A 14999-nucleotide genomic window follows, 5' to 3' on the forward strand; every position below is an offset into this window, starting at 1 on the left:
CAGGTCGCTCCCCCCATCTGCCACACAGCCCCCTGTGGGTTGAACCTCCGTTGCCACTTTTGCCGCCTGACTACTCGCTCCCTTTTTTCTATTCCCCTGAGCTTGTGCTTCTGTGCCACTTGTTTTTTTCCATTCTGTGCCCCTGTGTTTTGCTTTCTGTAACCCTGTGCTCTGTTGTCCCTCTCCCGCCGTCTTTTCCCGCCGTTTTTTTCCCCAGGTTTTCCCCTGGGTTTTTCCCCAGGTTTTTCCCTTGCTGCTGAGCCCCTGCTGCCCCGCCCCCTTCACTCCCATTGGCCGCCCCGCTCCCACCTCCCAGCTGCTCCTCCCTCCCTCTGCCCTCATATGGAGGCCGCGAAGCGGTGGTAGAGAGCGACCTTTGACCCTGTCACCAGGCAGGTCGCTCCCCCCATCTGCCACGCAGCCCCCTGTGGGTTGAACCTCCGTTGCCACTTTTGCCGCCTGACTACTCGCTCCCTTTTTTCTATTCCCCTGAGCTTGTGCTTCTGTGCCACTTGTTTTTTCCATTCTGTGCCCCTGTGTTTTGCTTTCTGTAACCCTGTGCTCTGTTGTCCCTCTCCCGCCGTCTTTTCCCGCCGCTTTTTTCCCCGGGCTTTCCCCTGGGTTTTTCCCCAGGTTTTTCCCTTGCTGCTGAGACCCTGCTGCCCCGCCCCCTTCACTCCCATTGGCCGCCCGCTCCCACCTCCCAGCTGCTCCTCCCTCCCTCTGCCCTCATATGGAGGCCGCGAAGCGGTGGTAGAGAGCGACCTATGACCCTGTCACCAGGCAGGTCGCTCCCCTCATCTGCCACGCAGCCCCCTGTGGGTTGAACCTCCGTTGCCACTTTTGCCGCCTGACTACTCGCTCCCTTTTTTCTATTCCCCTGAGCTTGTGCTTCTGTGCCACTTGTTTTTTCCATTCTGTGCCCCTGTGTTTTGCTTTCTGTAACCCTGTGCTCTGTTGTCCCTCTCCCGCTGTCTTTTCCCGCCGTTTTTTCCCCGGGTTTTCCCCTGGGTTTTTTCCCGGGTTTTTCCCCTGCTGCCCCGCCCCCTTCACTCCCATTGGCCGCCCCGCTCCCACCTCCCAGCTGCTCCTCCCTCCCTCTGCCCTCATATGGAGGCCGCGCAGGGGGCGCGCCTAAGGCAAGACCGTCTGCGCCCGTCCAGCACCTGGACCGCACCCAGCACCAGAACCCCTGGAACCCGCACCCCCCGCAACGCCAGACTGCACTACGACGCAAGCACCCTCCACGCACTCAACACCAGACGAGACCACCCCTGCTACCGGGCCACCCCGAAACGCACCCAGGGGCCTTTCACCTGCCGGAACTGCAGATTCACCAGCATCCAACCCTCCACACCACCAGCCAGAGAACCCAACCACCTCCGCTGCATCCTCCTCAACACCCGCTCCGCTCGCAAGCACGCCATCGAACTTTGGGACCTCCTAGACTCCACTGGCCCTGACGTTGCCTTCCTGACGGAGACCTGGCTGAATGCCACCTCAGCACCAGACATTGCCATAGCCCTCCCACAGGGCTACAAGATCTCCCGCAGAGACCGCACCAACGGAGTGGGAGGAGGAATCGCCATCATCCACAAAGACTCCATCAAAATCTCAACGAACACCGATGACACCCTCACCACCGCCGAGCACAAGCACTTCCAGATCCACACCGACCCCAACACCACCCTCAGAGGAACTCTCATCTACAGACCTCCCGGACCCCGCCCACAGTTCAGTGACACCATCGCTGACCTCATCAGCACCCACGCCCTCGCTTCCACGGACTACATCCTCCTCGGGGACCTGAACTTCCACCTCGAGAACAACAACGACGCCAACTCCACCGCCCTGATCGACAACCTCGCCAACCTCGGACTCAAACAGCTAGTAACGACACCCACTCACGCCGCTGGACACACGCTTGACCCCATCTTCTCCGCAAGCCCCCACGTCTCCTTCAACCACACCACCGAACCACACTGGACCGACCACAGATGCGTCCACTTCACCTTCAGAAAACCCACCACGCACCACCGCACCCAACAGCTACCACGCCGCTGCTGGGGCAAGGTCACCGGGGACCAACTGACTACCGCCCTCGCCCTTAGACCACCCACCGACCCAGACACTGCCGCGACCAACCTCACACAGTGGATCAACGACTGCGCCAACACCCTCGCCCCTCTCAAGACCTTTACAACCAACCACACCAACAAGAAAGCCGCCTGGTTCACCGAGGACCTCCGGATCTCCAAGCACACCTGTCGGAAGCTGGAGAAGAAATGGCTCCACGACCGAACACCAGACAACCACACAGCCCTCAAGAGCGCCACCCGCAGACATCACCAACTCATCAGGACCACCAAGAAGACCGCCTTCAAGGACCGCCTAGACAACAACGCACACAACACCAAAGAGCTCTTCAGCATCGTGAAAGAACTCTCCAACCCCAGCTCCATCACCAACGACATCCCGCCATCTCAAGACCTGTGCGACTCCCTGGCCACCTTCTTCCACCGCAAGATCACCGACATCCACGACAGCTTCAACCCCGACCCCCCTCACCCACCACCGAGCCCACCACCACTGCGACTACCACTCGCACCAGTCGCCTGACCGTCTGGTCCAGCGTCAGCGACGAAGACACCATCAAAACCATGAACTCCATCCACTCCGGATCCCCATCGGACCCCTGCCCTCACCACGTCTTCAACAAAGCCAGCGCAGCCATCGCGCCCCACCTCCGGAAAACAATCAACTGTTCCTTCGAGACAGCAACCTTCCCAGAAAGCTGGAAGCACGCCGAGATCAACGCCCTTCTGAAGAAGCCCAAGGCGGACCCCAAGGACCTCAAGAACTTCCGTCCCATCTCCCTGCTTCCTTTCCCGGCAAAAGTGACCGAGAAGATTGTCAACAGACAGCTGACCCGCTACCTCGAAATCAACAACATCCTGGACCCGTCCCAATCTGGTTTTCGCAGTAACCACAGCACCGAGACCGCCCTCATCGCCGCCACTGACGACATCCGGACCCTGATGGACAAAGGAGAAACAGCTGCCCTCCTCCTCCTGGACCTATCAGCAGCCTTTGACACGGTCTGCCACCGCACCCTATCAGCACGCCTCCATGACGCCGGTATCCAAGAGAAGGCCCTGGCCTGGACCACATCCTTCCTCTCCGGCAGAACCCAGAGCGTCCGCCTCCCACCCTTCCGCTCCAAAACCACTGGGATCATCTGCTTCGTCCCACAGGGATCCTCCCTCAGCCCGACACTGTTCAATATCTACATGGCCCCCCTCGCCCACGTCGCACGACATCACAACCTCAACATCATCTCCTACGCCGACGACACCCAGCTGATCATATCCCTCACCGAAGATCCCGACACCGCCAAAGCTAACCTCCACCGAGGAATGAAGGCCATAGCCGACTGGATGAAGGACAGCAGACTGAAGCTGAACTCAGACAAGACGGAGGTCCTCATTCTCGGACCCACCCCATCAGCCTGGGATGAGTCTTGGTGGCCCACGTCACTAGGCACAGCCCCGGAACCCACGGACCACGCACGCAACCTGGGGGTCATCCTCGACTCCACTCTCTCCATGACCAGGCAAGTCAACGCCGTCTCTGCGTCCTGCTTCAACACCCTCCGTATGCTCCGCAGGATCTTCAAATGGATCCCCCGCGACACGAGAAAAACCGTTACCCAGGCCCTCATCACCAACAGACTCAACTACGGGAACGCCCTCTACTCAGGAACTACAAACAAGCTCCTGAGACGACTCCAACGCATCCAGAACGCCTCGGCCCGACTCATCCTCGATGTCCCCCGCCGCAGCCACATCACACTCCATCTGAGAGGCCTGCACTGGCTCCCCATCAACAAAAGGATCACCTTCAAGCTCCTGATCCACGCACACAAAGCACTGCACAACACCAGACCCACCTACCTCAACAACCGACTCAGCTTCCACACCCCCACCCGAAGCCTCCGCTCAGCCAACCTCGCCCTCGCCACAGTCCCCCTGGAAAACTCTCCCCACCATCCTACGACAGACCCAGGACCTGCTGGCCTTCAGAAGACTCCTCAAGACCTGGCTCTTCGACCAGTAGCACCCCCCTCCCCAGCGCCTTGAGACCCTTGCGGGTATGTAGCGCGCTTTACAAATGCAGTGATTAATTGATTGATTGATTGATTGATTGGTATAAATTGCAACAGTTGCAAGTGACATCTTCTTGCTACTGTGAAAAGTCGTTTTGTGCACAGTGTTGCTATGAAAGCACAATTTTAAGGACATAGTATTTTGATGTGATTGTGGGTGATTCACTTGTTGGCAGAGTCATGTTCCTTGTGTGACCTGTTGTATTATTTTGTAGCAGGAGCTCTTTTGCTGAGTTTTGATTCTGAGTAAGTATGATACTTTGTGTCCCCCCGGACGTGTGGTAGGAGTAGCACGGCCCTGCTGTAATATAATTTAAACCTTCAGCTGGTTCACTGGTTTATGCGTTTATCTGAGGGGTGGGGGGTCATGAACGGGGCGCCCTCGTTAAGAGCTGAACACGTGGTGAATTTGAGTTGAGCTAGAGGTCTGGGTTTGCGGAGGCATTTCTACTTGATGACACACTTCAGCTAAATGTTTTTTAAAGAAAATAAGTTACTTTTGTGATACATTTGATTTTTGTTTGAAATTCAAAATATTTATTTGTTTTGAATTTTCACGTTTGCATATTTTGTGGAAAAAAGACTTTAAAGGTTATAACATTATCTGGGGACACAATTAATGACCAGACATATCCCTTTGTGTGATTTAAAGAAAACACATGAAGCTATTATGGAGGGTCAATTCCCCGGAGTTGTGACTAACAAGCCACTATGGGAAGTATAGAAGTAAAAACCGAGCAGAGAATGTTGTGGTATATGTGGAGGAAATACTTGGAAGAAACCTATGTCAGTTTTCAGATGCTTCATTGTCGAATTCTATCTTCAAAGCGGCATCTTCTTTGTAACAAAAATGTCACCAATGATACTTGAAGCTCTCTGGCACCCTCGAGGAGTTATACTCTCACTATGCCAGGGAGGGGGCAGGTGGCAAAATGTTCACTAACAGCAAGCACTTGGTAGTGCTGGATGGTCAGGAGCATGGCATATTTGGTGGTAATTTAATTCTGAAGGATGAAGCAGACCAAAGGTCTAGCTGGGATAGCTCTTGCACGGTTACATGTGGCCAGAATAAACAACGTTTTGAAGATCTAAATGATTTGTGTATTGATGATTTATATTATGGCAACACGCATTATGATTAAGATGATGTGTCCAAGGAAAGATGAAGGAAAGATGGGTAAAACCCACCCATCTGTGATGGATGCAGAGGAGAATCCAGTGTTTAACCATAATGTGTGGAAGCAGTATGGAGCGGTTCTGTGACAAATTGGGTTGTTGGTTGACTGGGGTCTGAGCCCTGGTCAAGCAACAGCAATACTTCTTGGCACAGTGATCCACAAAAAGTTACCAAATTAACCGGTTGTTTTAAATAAAGATGACTCTCTTGCAAGAAGATAGTCAGGTAGCCAGTCACGTAGGCTAAGGATGTAGACTTATGAAGAAGTCTCGTAGGTTACAGGTAAGTAGGTAAATGCCCCACAAGGAGCAGCATCGTTACTGCTCAGCCCACTCTTTCCAACTGACACTGTTACCAGCACCGGCACCCATCAACATGCCACTACGTCACACACACACACTGGCTGAGCAGCAGGAAACTGAGATCCTTGGAGAGGACGCAAACATCAGGTCATCACACACCTCCTTCCTTCAGAGAAAAAAAAGAAAATATAAAACGATTGCACCCCATTTGGCCGAAAGTGCGAGTAGAAATGCGCGCTTCATGTTCCGCATTGTTTGAAACACCAGGAAGTGGTAAAAGCAACACAAACTGCCACTGGATAAACCTCCCAGAATGCTGAAAGATGTTCATAAATGCTCTCCAGTCCAGTTAAAAAGGAAGTGACTGCATGTTGACCACGTACACAGGAACCACTACATAGTGTTTCAAACAATGCGAAATATGAAGTACATTTTTAAGCCATTAATTCTACTCGCACTTGCGGTCAAACGGGATCTGACAGGTGCTGTGCACGTTAAAATCTTTATTCCTTTATTCAGGTTGTAACGCACATTGTAATCCGCTTCCAGTTCCCTTGTGTCCCGCGTCCTCTTGACACAGCAGTGCACGTTCCAGCCTCTTTGCTGTTGCATCCATGAGTCGCCTGCAACATGTACATCTTACGCACCTGGAATGCTGAACAGCCTTGGGGGTCCTTGCTATTGCTGCGATAGCACATGCCTGGAATTCCAAGAACAGCGCATGCCAGCATTGCAACTCTTGTGAACGCCGCCAACAAAACACACTCTCAGATTGTCAGGTGCAGCGCATGGCAACCTCACAGCCAATTAAAATCCTGCATTAGATACAGGCAAAACAATGGTAAGGGGACACGCGTTCCACCCCTCAGAGGCTCACTAATGTTTTAGTTGACAGCGCATCGCACTGGCCCCATAAAAACAATTAATACTTGAGTTCACCAGTCTCATGCTCACAATGCCTGCCCAGTAAAGTCTCCACCAGAGTCAGTCTCACCCACTGGTATCGCTTTACACACTACAGGTTCACTCCCCGCAGCAAGTTTTGCTAAAGCAAATTAAATGTTCTACAAGTTAACTCAAACAACATTGGCACAGATGACACAGGTTAAATTAGTCACGATCAATCTACATACTTCAGTCAAACGCCCTTACTCTTCTGTGGATGGCAGGCTGTCTTGTGTGAAAGACAATGGTGGGCTTTTGGGGTGTTTTTCTTCTCTCCATAAGGCTTCAACCTCTTTTCTCTTTGTTTCTTCAGTATCCATATGTGTGGTTTTGTTTCTAAATAGTCACCATTGTTGTAAATGAAAATGACTCTCTTGTAAGCAGGGACTGAAGTAGCCAGTCACCTAAGTTAAAGATGTAGATAATTAGGTCATAGGTTACAGGTAAATAGGTAAATGCCCCTCCAGGAGCAGCATCCTTCCTGCTCAGCCCACTCTTCCCAACTGGCCCGCCAAATGACACTGTACCAACACAGGCACTCAGCAACATTTTATTACATCGCACACACACTGGCTGAGCCCCAGGTAACTGAGACCTATGAAGAAGATGCATTTTAGTAACATCAGGTCATAACACCTGTGCTTAACCCTGGGTAGCTTGGCATAAAAACACATTTAGGCTTAACTTAACCACAATATGTAAAGTATTTAGGCAGCCCAAACAGTGATAAAGTGAAAACACAACACAATAATCATTTGACACCAAAACAACAAAAGTTCAATCAGTAGAACCGGAGTCATGAATTTTGAAAGATGTAAATGAAAATAGCAGCACAAAGAGCCACTGAAGACCAGTGGAAAGTCACAAGTTCAGACCGACTGCGGTAGGGCAAATACAGAGACAAGGTTAGTCCAGCTGAAAGAGTTATCTTCAAAGTTCAGCACAAAGAGTTCTGTTAGACATGAAAGAGGCTTCATGGAGCAGGGAGAGTGTTGCAGATGGCCATCAAGGTTGTGCGAAGAACAGGCTCGGTATCATAGGCAGTTGTTGAACCTGTTAGGCATCGGAATAATCGGGGATGGAGCTTTCTGTTGGCCATCCCCACATGTGGTCACTGTTATAGCATGAAGAGGTCATTTGCCAAATCTCTGTGCTGGCTGTTGGCCCAGGTGGCAAAAGTTTGCCACCAGTGGGCCTGTTCACAGTCAGGAAGAGCCCAAAAACTTCAGGAAAGATCAGCTGAGGCCACACACAAGGTCCCATTCATGAAGTGCACTTCTTCAATCAATCAATCAATCAATCAACCATTTATAAAGCGCGCTACTCACCCGCTAGGGTCTCAAGGCTCTGATGGGGGGGAGGGAAGGAAAAGGATTGCTACTGCTCGAATAACCAGGTCTTGAGGTGTTTCCTGAAGGTCAGGAGGTCATGGGTCAGTCGTAGGTGGACGGGAAGGGAGTTCCAGGTTTTGGCAGCAAGGTGGGAAAAGGATCTGCCGCCGGCTGTAGTTCGGTGGATGCGAGGGACGGTGGCGAGGTTGGCAGAGTGGAGTTGGCGGATGGGAGTGTGGAAGGTGAGTCGCTCGTTGAGGTGCGCAGGACCCGCGTTGTGTAGAGCTTTGTGGACGTGGATAAGGAGCTTGAAGGTGATCCTCTTGTTGACGGGAAGCCAGTGTAGGTCTCTGAGGTGGGCTGAGAAGTGGTCGCAGAATGGGATGTTGAGGATGCGGCGTGCGGAGGCATTTTGAATACGTTGCTGTTTCTTCTGGAGCTTAGCTGTGGTTCCTGCGTAGAGCGCGTCCTTCTGGTTTCGGTGGGGATCCATCTGAATATCTTGCGAAGCATGCGGAAGGTGTTGAAGCAAGAAGATGAGACGGCGTTGACCTGCTGGGTCATGGTGAGCAATGAGTCCAGGATAAAACCTAGATTGCGAGCGTGGGTGGTGGGTCTTGGTGCGGTTCCTAGAGTGGCTGTCCTCTGTTGTGGCGATGAGGGCGGTCTCAGTGCTGTGGTTCCTATGGAATCCAGATTGGGAGTTGTCCAGCGTGTTGTTATCCTCCAGGAAGCGGGTCAGTTGGCCGTTGACGACCTTCTCGATGACCTTCGCCTGGAAGGGAAGGAGGGAGAAGGGCTGGTAATTCTTGAGGTCTTCGGGGTCTGCTTTGGGTTTCTTTAGCAGGGCATTGACTTTGGCATGCTTCCAACTCTCCGGGAAGGTGGCGGTCTCAGAGGAGCTGTTGATGATCGTATGGAGTTGGGGGACGATGATGGGCTCGCTTTGTTGAAAACATGGTGGGTTCAGGGGTCGGATGGTGATCCAGAGTCGATGGTGCTTATGGTTTTGATGGTGTCCTCGTCGTTGATGTGGGTCCAGGCGAGTAGGAGGTTGGTGTGGCTGGGTGTGTTGGTGTTAGTGGTGGCCGTTGTGGTCATGGGGGGCGAGGAGTTGAAGCTGCTGTGGATATCTGTGATCTTGCAATAGAAAAAGGAGGCGAGGGAATCGCAGAGGTCTTGCGAAGGAGGGGGGTCGATGGAGCATGACCTGGGGTTGGTGAGTTCTTTGACGATGCTGAAGAGCTCTTTGCTGTTGTGCGCATTGTTGTTGATGCGATCCTTGTAAAGGGATCTTTTGGTGGTCCGGATGAGCTAGTGGTGCTTGCGGGTGGCTGTCTTGAGGGGGGCGAGGTTGCTCTCTGTTTGTTCGTGGCACCACTTCTTCTTGATTTTCCAGCACTCCTGCTTGGAGGCCTGAAGGTCGGCAGTGAACCAGATGGCCTTAGAGTTGGTGTGGTTGTTGGAAGATTTCCTGAGCAGAGCGAGGGTGTTGGCGTAGTCGTCTATCCAATGTCTGAGGTTGAGGGCGGCTGTGTTGGGGTCGGTGGTGCTAGGTGGTGGGGCACAGGCAATGGTGGAGATCAGCTGGTCTTCCGAGATCTTGTTCCAGCTGCAGCGGGGGATCTGTTGTGGGCGGTGGTGCGTGGTGGGTTTCTGGATGGTGAAGTGTATGCAGCGGTGGTCGGTCCAGTGGAAGTCGGTGGTATGGCTGAAGGTGACGTGGCTGCTGGCGGAGAACATGGGGTGGAGCGTGTGGCCGGCGGAGTGGGTGGGTGTCGTGACCAGTTGTTTGAGACCGAAATTGGCGAGATTGTCGATCAGAGCGGTGGAGTTGCTGTCATTGGCGTTCTCAAGGTGAAAATTCAGGTCACCAAGGAGAATGTAGTCTGTAGAGGCAAGGGGCTGGGAGCTGATTATGTCGGCGATGGAGTCACCAAACTGTGGTCAGGTCCTGGGAGCCTGTAGGCAAGGGTTCCTCTGAAGGTGGTGTTGGCGTTTATGTGAATCTGGAAGTGTAAGTGTTCGGTGGCATCGAGGGTGTGATCGGTGTTGGTTAAGATTCTGATGGTGTTCTTGTGCACTATGGCGATACCTCCTCCTGGTCTGTTGGTGCGGTCTCTGCGGGTGATCCTATAGCCTTCAGGGATGGCCATGGCGATATCGGGTTCCGAGGAGGGGTTCATCCAGGTTTTGGTGAGGAAGGCGACGTCTGGGGAAGATGAGGTGAGTAGGTCCCACAGTTCGATGGCGTGCTTGTGGACGGAACGGGTGTTGAGGAGGATGCAGCTGAGGTGGTTGTGTGTGGTTCTGGCGTGGTGCTTGGCGGATTGGGGGCAGGTGAAGCTGCATTTCTGACAGGAGAAGGGTTCGTGGGTGTGCCTTGGACGCAGGCAGTGGAGCGGCCTGAGTTGACGGCGTGGAGTTTGTTGGCACTGTAGCAGCATCTGGCAGCGTGGGGAGCACTCAGCCAGGGGGTTTGGCGCTGGGCGTGATCCAGGCGCAGACGGGCTTGCCTCTGGTGTGCAGGAGCGCAGCGGCTGCAATTAAGAAGGGGAGGTGGGAGGGAGGAGCAGCTGGGAGGCGGGAACGATGGGCGAATGGGGGCACAAGAGGGGCAGGGCCGCAGGGACACAGCGGCGGGGAAAGAGCGGCTTAGAAGAGCAAAAAACATGCAGGAAGCGAGTGCAAAGGCACAAAAAAGGAAAAGAGGCTAGCAATGTGGAAAAAAGCCCAGAAAATTGCACAAAACAAAGACAGATACAAAACAAACACACAATACTTACAGAAACCCACTAGACACCAGGGATGAGGTGCAGGTGAGTGCCTGTGGGTGGTGGAGGGCCTCGAACTTGCAGCAGCGAGGGTGGGGTAAAGGGCACAAGCACAGTCTGGTGGAGCTCTGCCACGTGTGGAGCAAGCTCTGACCTTAAAAGCAGGTCAGGGGTCACTCTGAGCACCGCGCAGCGGGCGCCATTAAGATGGGGAGGCGGGAGGGAGGAGCAGCTGGGAGGCAGGAGCAGTGGGCGAATGGGGGAATGAGGGGGGTGGGGATGCAGGGATGCAGCGGTGGGAAAGAATGGCTTAGAAGAGCCAAAAACAGGCAGGAAAAGAGCGCAGAGGCACAAAAGGCACAATAAAAGGAAAAGAGGCTAAGAAACGAAGAAAAAAGCTCAGAAAATTGCACAAAACAGATACAGATACAAAACAAACACACAATCCTCAAGGAAACCCACCAGACACCAGGGATGAGGTGCAGGCGGGTGCCTGCGGTGGTGGAGGGGCTCGAACTTGCAGCAGCAGTGAGGGCGGGGTAAAGGGCACGGGCACAGTCTGGTGGAGCTGAGCAGCGTGTGGAGCGAGCTCTGACCTTAAAAGCAGGTCAGGGGTCACTCTCGTAGTCCTGTGTTGAATACCTGCTACCTTCTTTGAAGTTGGGAGACCTTCCTAAACGTGTCCCTTTGAAGTGCTTGGAACTTCCTGACTCCCTTGCCCTGGTTCCAAGCTGGCTATATGGCTTGAGAGACAATGTTGAGGTGTCAAGCCCTTTGTGTGAAGGCAGATCACAGCCTATTCACTTGTAAGTGGGGCTGTGCTCAGCACCTCCCCCCCATCCTGCCAGGAGATGGCATGTTTTGGCACACCTAATCCCTCTATTCTATTTCTGGGAGGAATTCACAACATTTTACTGTCTGTTACACTCAGTCAAATGACCCAGGCGGAGGCTGGAGGCACCAAATGGCTAAGGGCAGGAATATGCCAACTTTCTAAAAGTGGCATTTTCGAAATTGTAATTTAAAATCTGAGTTTACCATTGAATAGGATCTCTAATTACATTTTCATAGATACCAAACATGCACTGCTGATCTGTTCCCAATGAAAAGTAAGCCCCTAATAAATGTAATGAGATAACCCAAAGTTATCCTATGGGACAGGTAGACCTCAAAATAGTGAAAAAAATAATTTTGTTTTTCACTACTACCGGCAATGTACATGTTCAACCTTTTAATCACAATGTACCATGCCCTATAGCCTACCTACAGCCTATGTTAGGGGTGACATATCAATAACGGGGACGTTTTAAGGTTTGGAAGAACAGGTCTGTCTTCTTGGTTTTAGGTACAGGGGCACTATTGGATTCTTTATGGTAGGCTACACAGGCAGTGCTGCAAAGGTGGGTAGGGTTGCTTCTTGGAACTTTTACCCTATTGGTTAGGAAGGGGCCAGAAAGAGGAGCCATCTCCATCCACAGGCTTTGGCAAGACATAAAAGTGTTACGCATATTGCCTTCTTCAAAACACCTTCCGGACCTTTGGAAGAAAAGAAGAGGATAGGACCTGTTGTCTGTGACCTGAGAGGGACCTAGAACACTGGGCCTGCTCTCTCTGTAGTACCCACATAAAGAAAGGTACCTCAAAGGTCATATGGCTGAGTTTATATTAAGCTACATTGATGCAATAAGCTACAAGAGGTCTTACCTTCAACTGTCCATCTGACCAGTTACAATTAGACCTGCCCTGGATCCTGCTGCTGGCCTCTACTGGAGCAAGTGTTGACCATAAAGTGATGTCCCTAAGGCCCTGGACCCTTGGCTGGTATCAAAATGTACACTTCCGATCTTTTCCTTAAACCTGGGACTTACAAAAGATTGTCAATAAAGACCTCCGGAGAACATATACGCCATCATGGAGCCCTCTTCAACTACAACCTGCAGTCATGCCTTGCTGGAATAGTCTGTGCTCCAAATAATTTACTAAGTTTGAAGGTGGAAATCTTCACTAGGCAAAGGTGCCAACAGTATCCAGCTCGTGAAAGACCTTCTCTGGGTGTGAAGCTTACATTTCACCCACTCTGAGCTTCCATGCTAAAAGTTTGCAGCTTCACGGAGACCTTGTCCAGTGTCTATCGGTCATATTGGGATGGGCCTAGAGGGTTGTTTCCTAAATACTGCTATGTTGGTCTCTCTTTTTAGAGATAGAAGGGATCTTTTGTTACAAATCACTCCAAAACTAGCAGATTTGGCAGAGTCTGAGGTCTCTATAAATGCAAAAAAAACATATATCAGGATGACTTTATAAACAAGATAAGTTGCTGTGTGCAGGATCCTTGAGGAGTGTTTTTGGATGGGTTTCTTCCACAGCTGGTGGATACAGGGGCTGCTTCGCCAGCCGGACATAATTCTTAAGACCCTTCTACGATAAATAATTCATACACTCCAGGCCACTGTTTTTTTTGCAAAGAAGAAGGGGTGGAAACTTTGGGTCTGTTGGCAGACAAGCAAGGGAAGGGGGTAGAACATTAATTCAGGGGCTCCCTGGATGCATTAAATAGTTAAAGAGTTGCAGATACAGTTTATGCCACACCCTACCAAAACAGTCTGCCGGTCCAAATGAGTTTCTCCCAGGTAGGGTTGAATTTGATGTCGGAAAAGGTCAAGGATCTTCTTATGTTTGGAGACAATAGAGCACTACTCCAGACATTACAGAGGTTTAATCAACAATATTTTTCTGGTCCAAAAGTAAAACAACAAGTCCTTACCAGTAATATATTTGGGAGACGTCAATCAGTTTGTCCTTTACCACCATTTCAAGGTGGAGACAGTAATTATTTTAAGGGATATTTTGGTTCTAAGGTATTAGATGGCATGTACCTATAGCCCTCAAATATCGATTATATCTCCATCGCCTTTGGCAAACAATGGCAGATGTACAGACTCAAGACTCCCTTTGGTCTTTCCTCCGCAACATGACATTTCACCATGCTGCTGAAACCATTGTCAGCTGCTGTCAGGTTCCAATGGCTGTGGAAGAATGACACGTTTTTCTTGAATCAGGAGCAGGAGGTCCTCCTAGGTCAGGTTCAAGAGGCAGTGAATCAGATTAAAACATTGGGGCATATAATAAAGAAGAGAAAACAGATCTGGTCCCATTGAAAATAATAGATTTAATAGGTGTTGCTAGAAATTGGGTCTCTAGTTGGCAGAGGTATGCACCCCGTAAAAGTAGGGACCGCAATCCTAGTCAGGGTAAATCAGATACACACCCTAAATTAACCTGTGCTAATCCCCTGTATTTTCCATAACACTTAATTACAGTAACACTGTAAAAGGCACCACAAAAGACTCAACACCAGGTTAGAGGAATCGATAATATTTATCTGAATAAAACAAGACCTAAAGGACAAAAATCCAATCAGTGGAAGTTGACATATGCATTGAAGTCTGTAACTGTAAAAATGTTACTTGAGATTGCGAGGGATGGGTGCAAATCCAAAATCTAGGCCGACCGCAGTGGAGGGCAGGCCGGCTTCAGAACTCATGCAGGGTCTGCTGAATATTACCTTTGATGGAGCAATGCTTCAATGATGAGAACATAAATGCATCAATATTTCTGTAGCAATCAGCCATGGGTCACTTTTTGAAGTTTGTAGCTGCAGAACCGACTTCTAAGGCCCAGAACTGGAGGGGGCACCTCAGGCAAGGGTAGTACTCATAGATGGCAGAGTCCAGAAGCACCAATAGAGTTGCAAACACTCTTTGATGTCCCTGAGATTGCAGAAGAACAGGGGGCAAGCAAGCCAGGCCTTGGAGACTCTTGGACGCAAGAATATAGAGAACAAGTCCTGCCCTTCTCACTGCAGGACAAAAGCAGCAGGCAGCAGGCCAACACGGTGGAGCAAATAGCAAAGTGTCAGTCCCTCCTACAGCACAGCAGACAGCAGCAGTAGGTCAACACAGCAATCCAGCTGCAGAGTGTCAGTCCCTCCTAGCAGCATCACATTCATTCTTCCTGGCAGAGTGTCCTTGGTTCCAGTAAAGATCTGATTTGGTGGGGTTTGTCGTCCAGTATTTATACTTTGCCTTGGTTCTAGAGGGCTAGAGGGTTGGAGAAACTTCCAGGCCTTCCATTACACTTTACAGCTGCCCTGCCTCCCCTGTCCTGGCTCCAAGATGGCTGGAGTGTCAATACAGGGTTGTTAAACCCTATTGAGGGTGGACAGGACAAGTCTATTCAGGTATAAGTGAGGCAGTGCTCAGCTCCGCTCCCCTTTAAGCCAGTGAATGGCCCATTAAGGCTCAT

This window comes from Pleurodeles waltl, chromosome 8 (genome assembly GCF_031143425.1).
Source record: "Pleurodeles waltl isolate 20211129_DDA chromosome 8, aPleWal1.hap1.20221129, whole genome shotgun sequence".
Lineage (NCBI taxonomy): Eukaryota > Metazoa > Chordata > Amphibia > Caudata > Salamandridae > Pleurodeles > Pleurodeles waltl.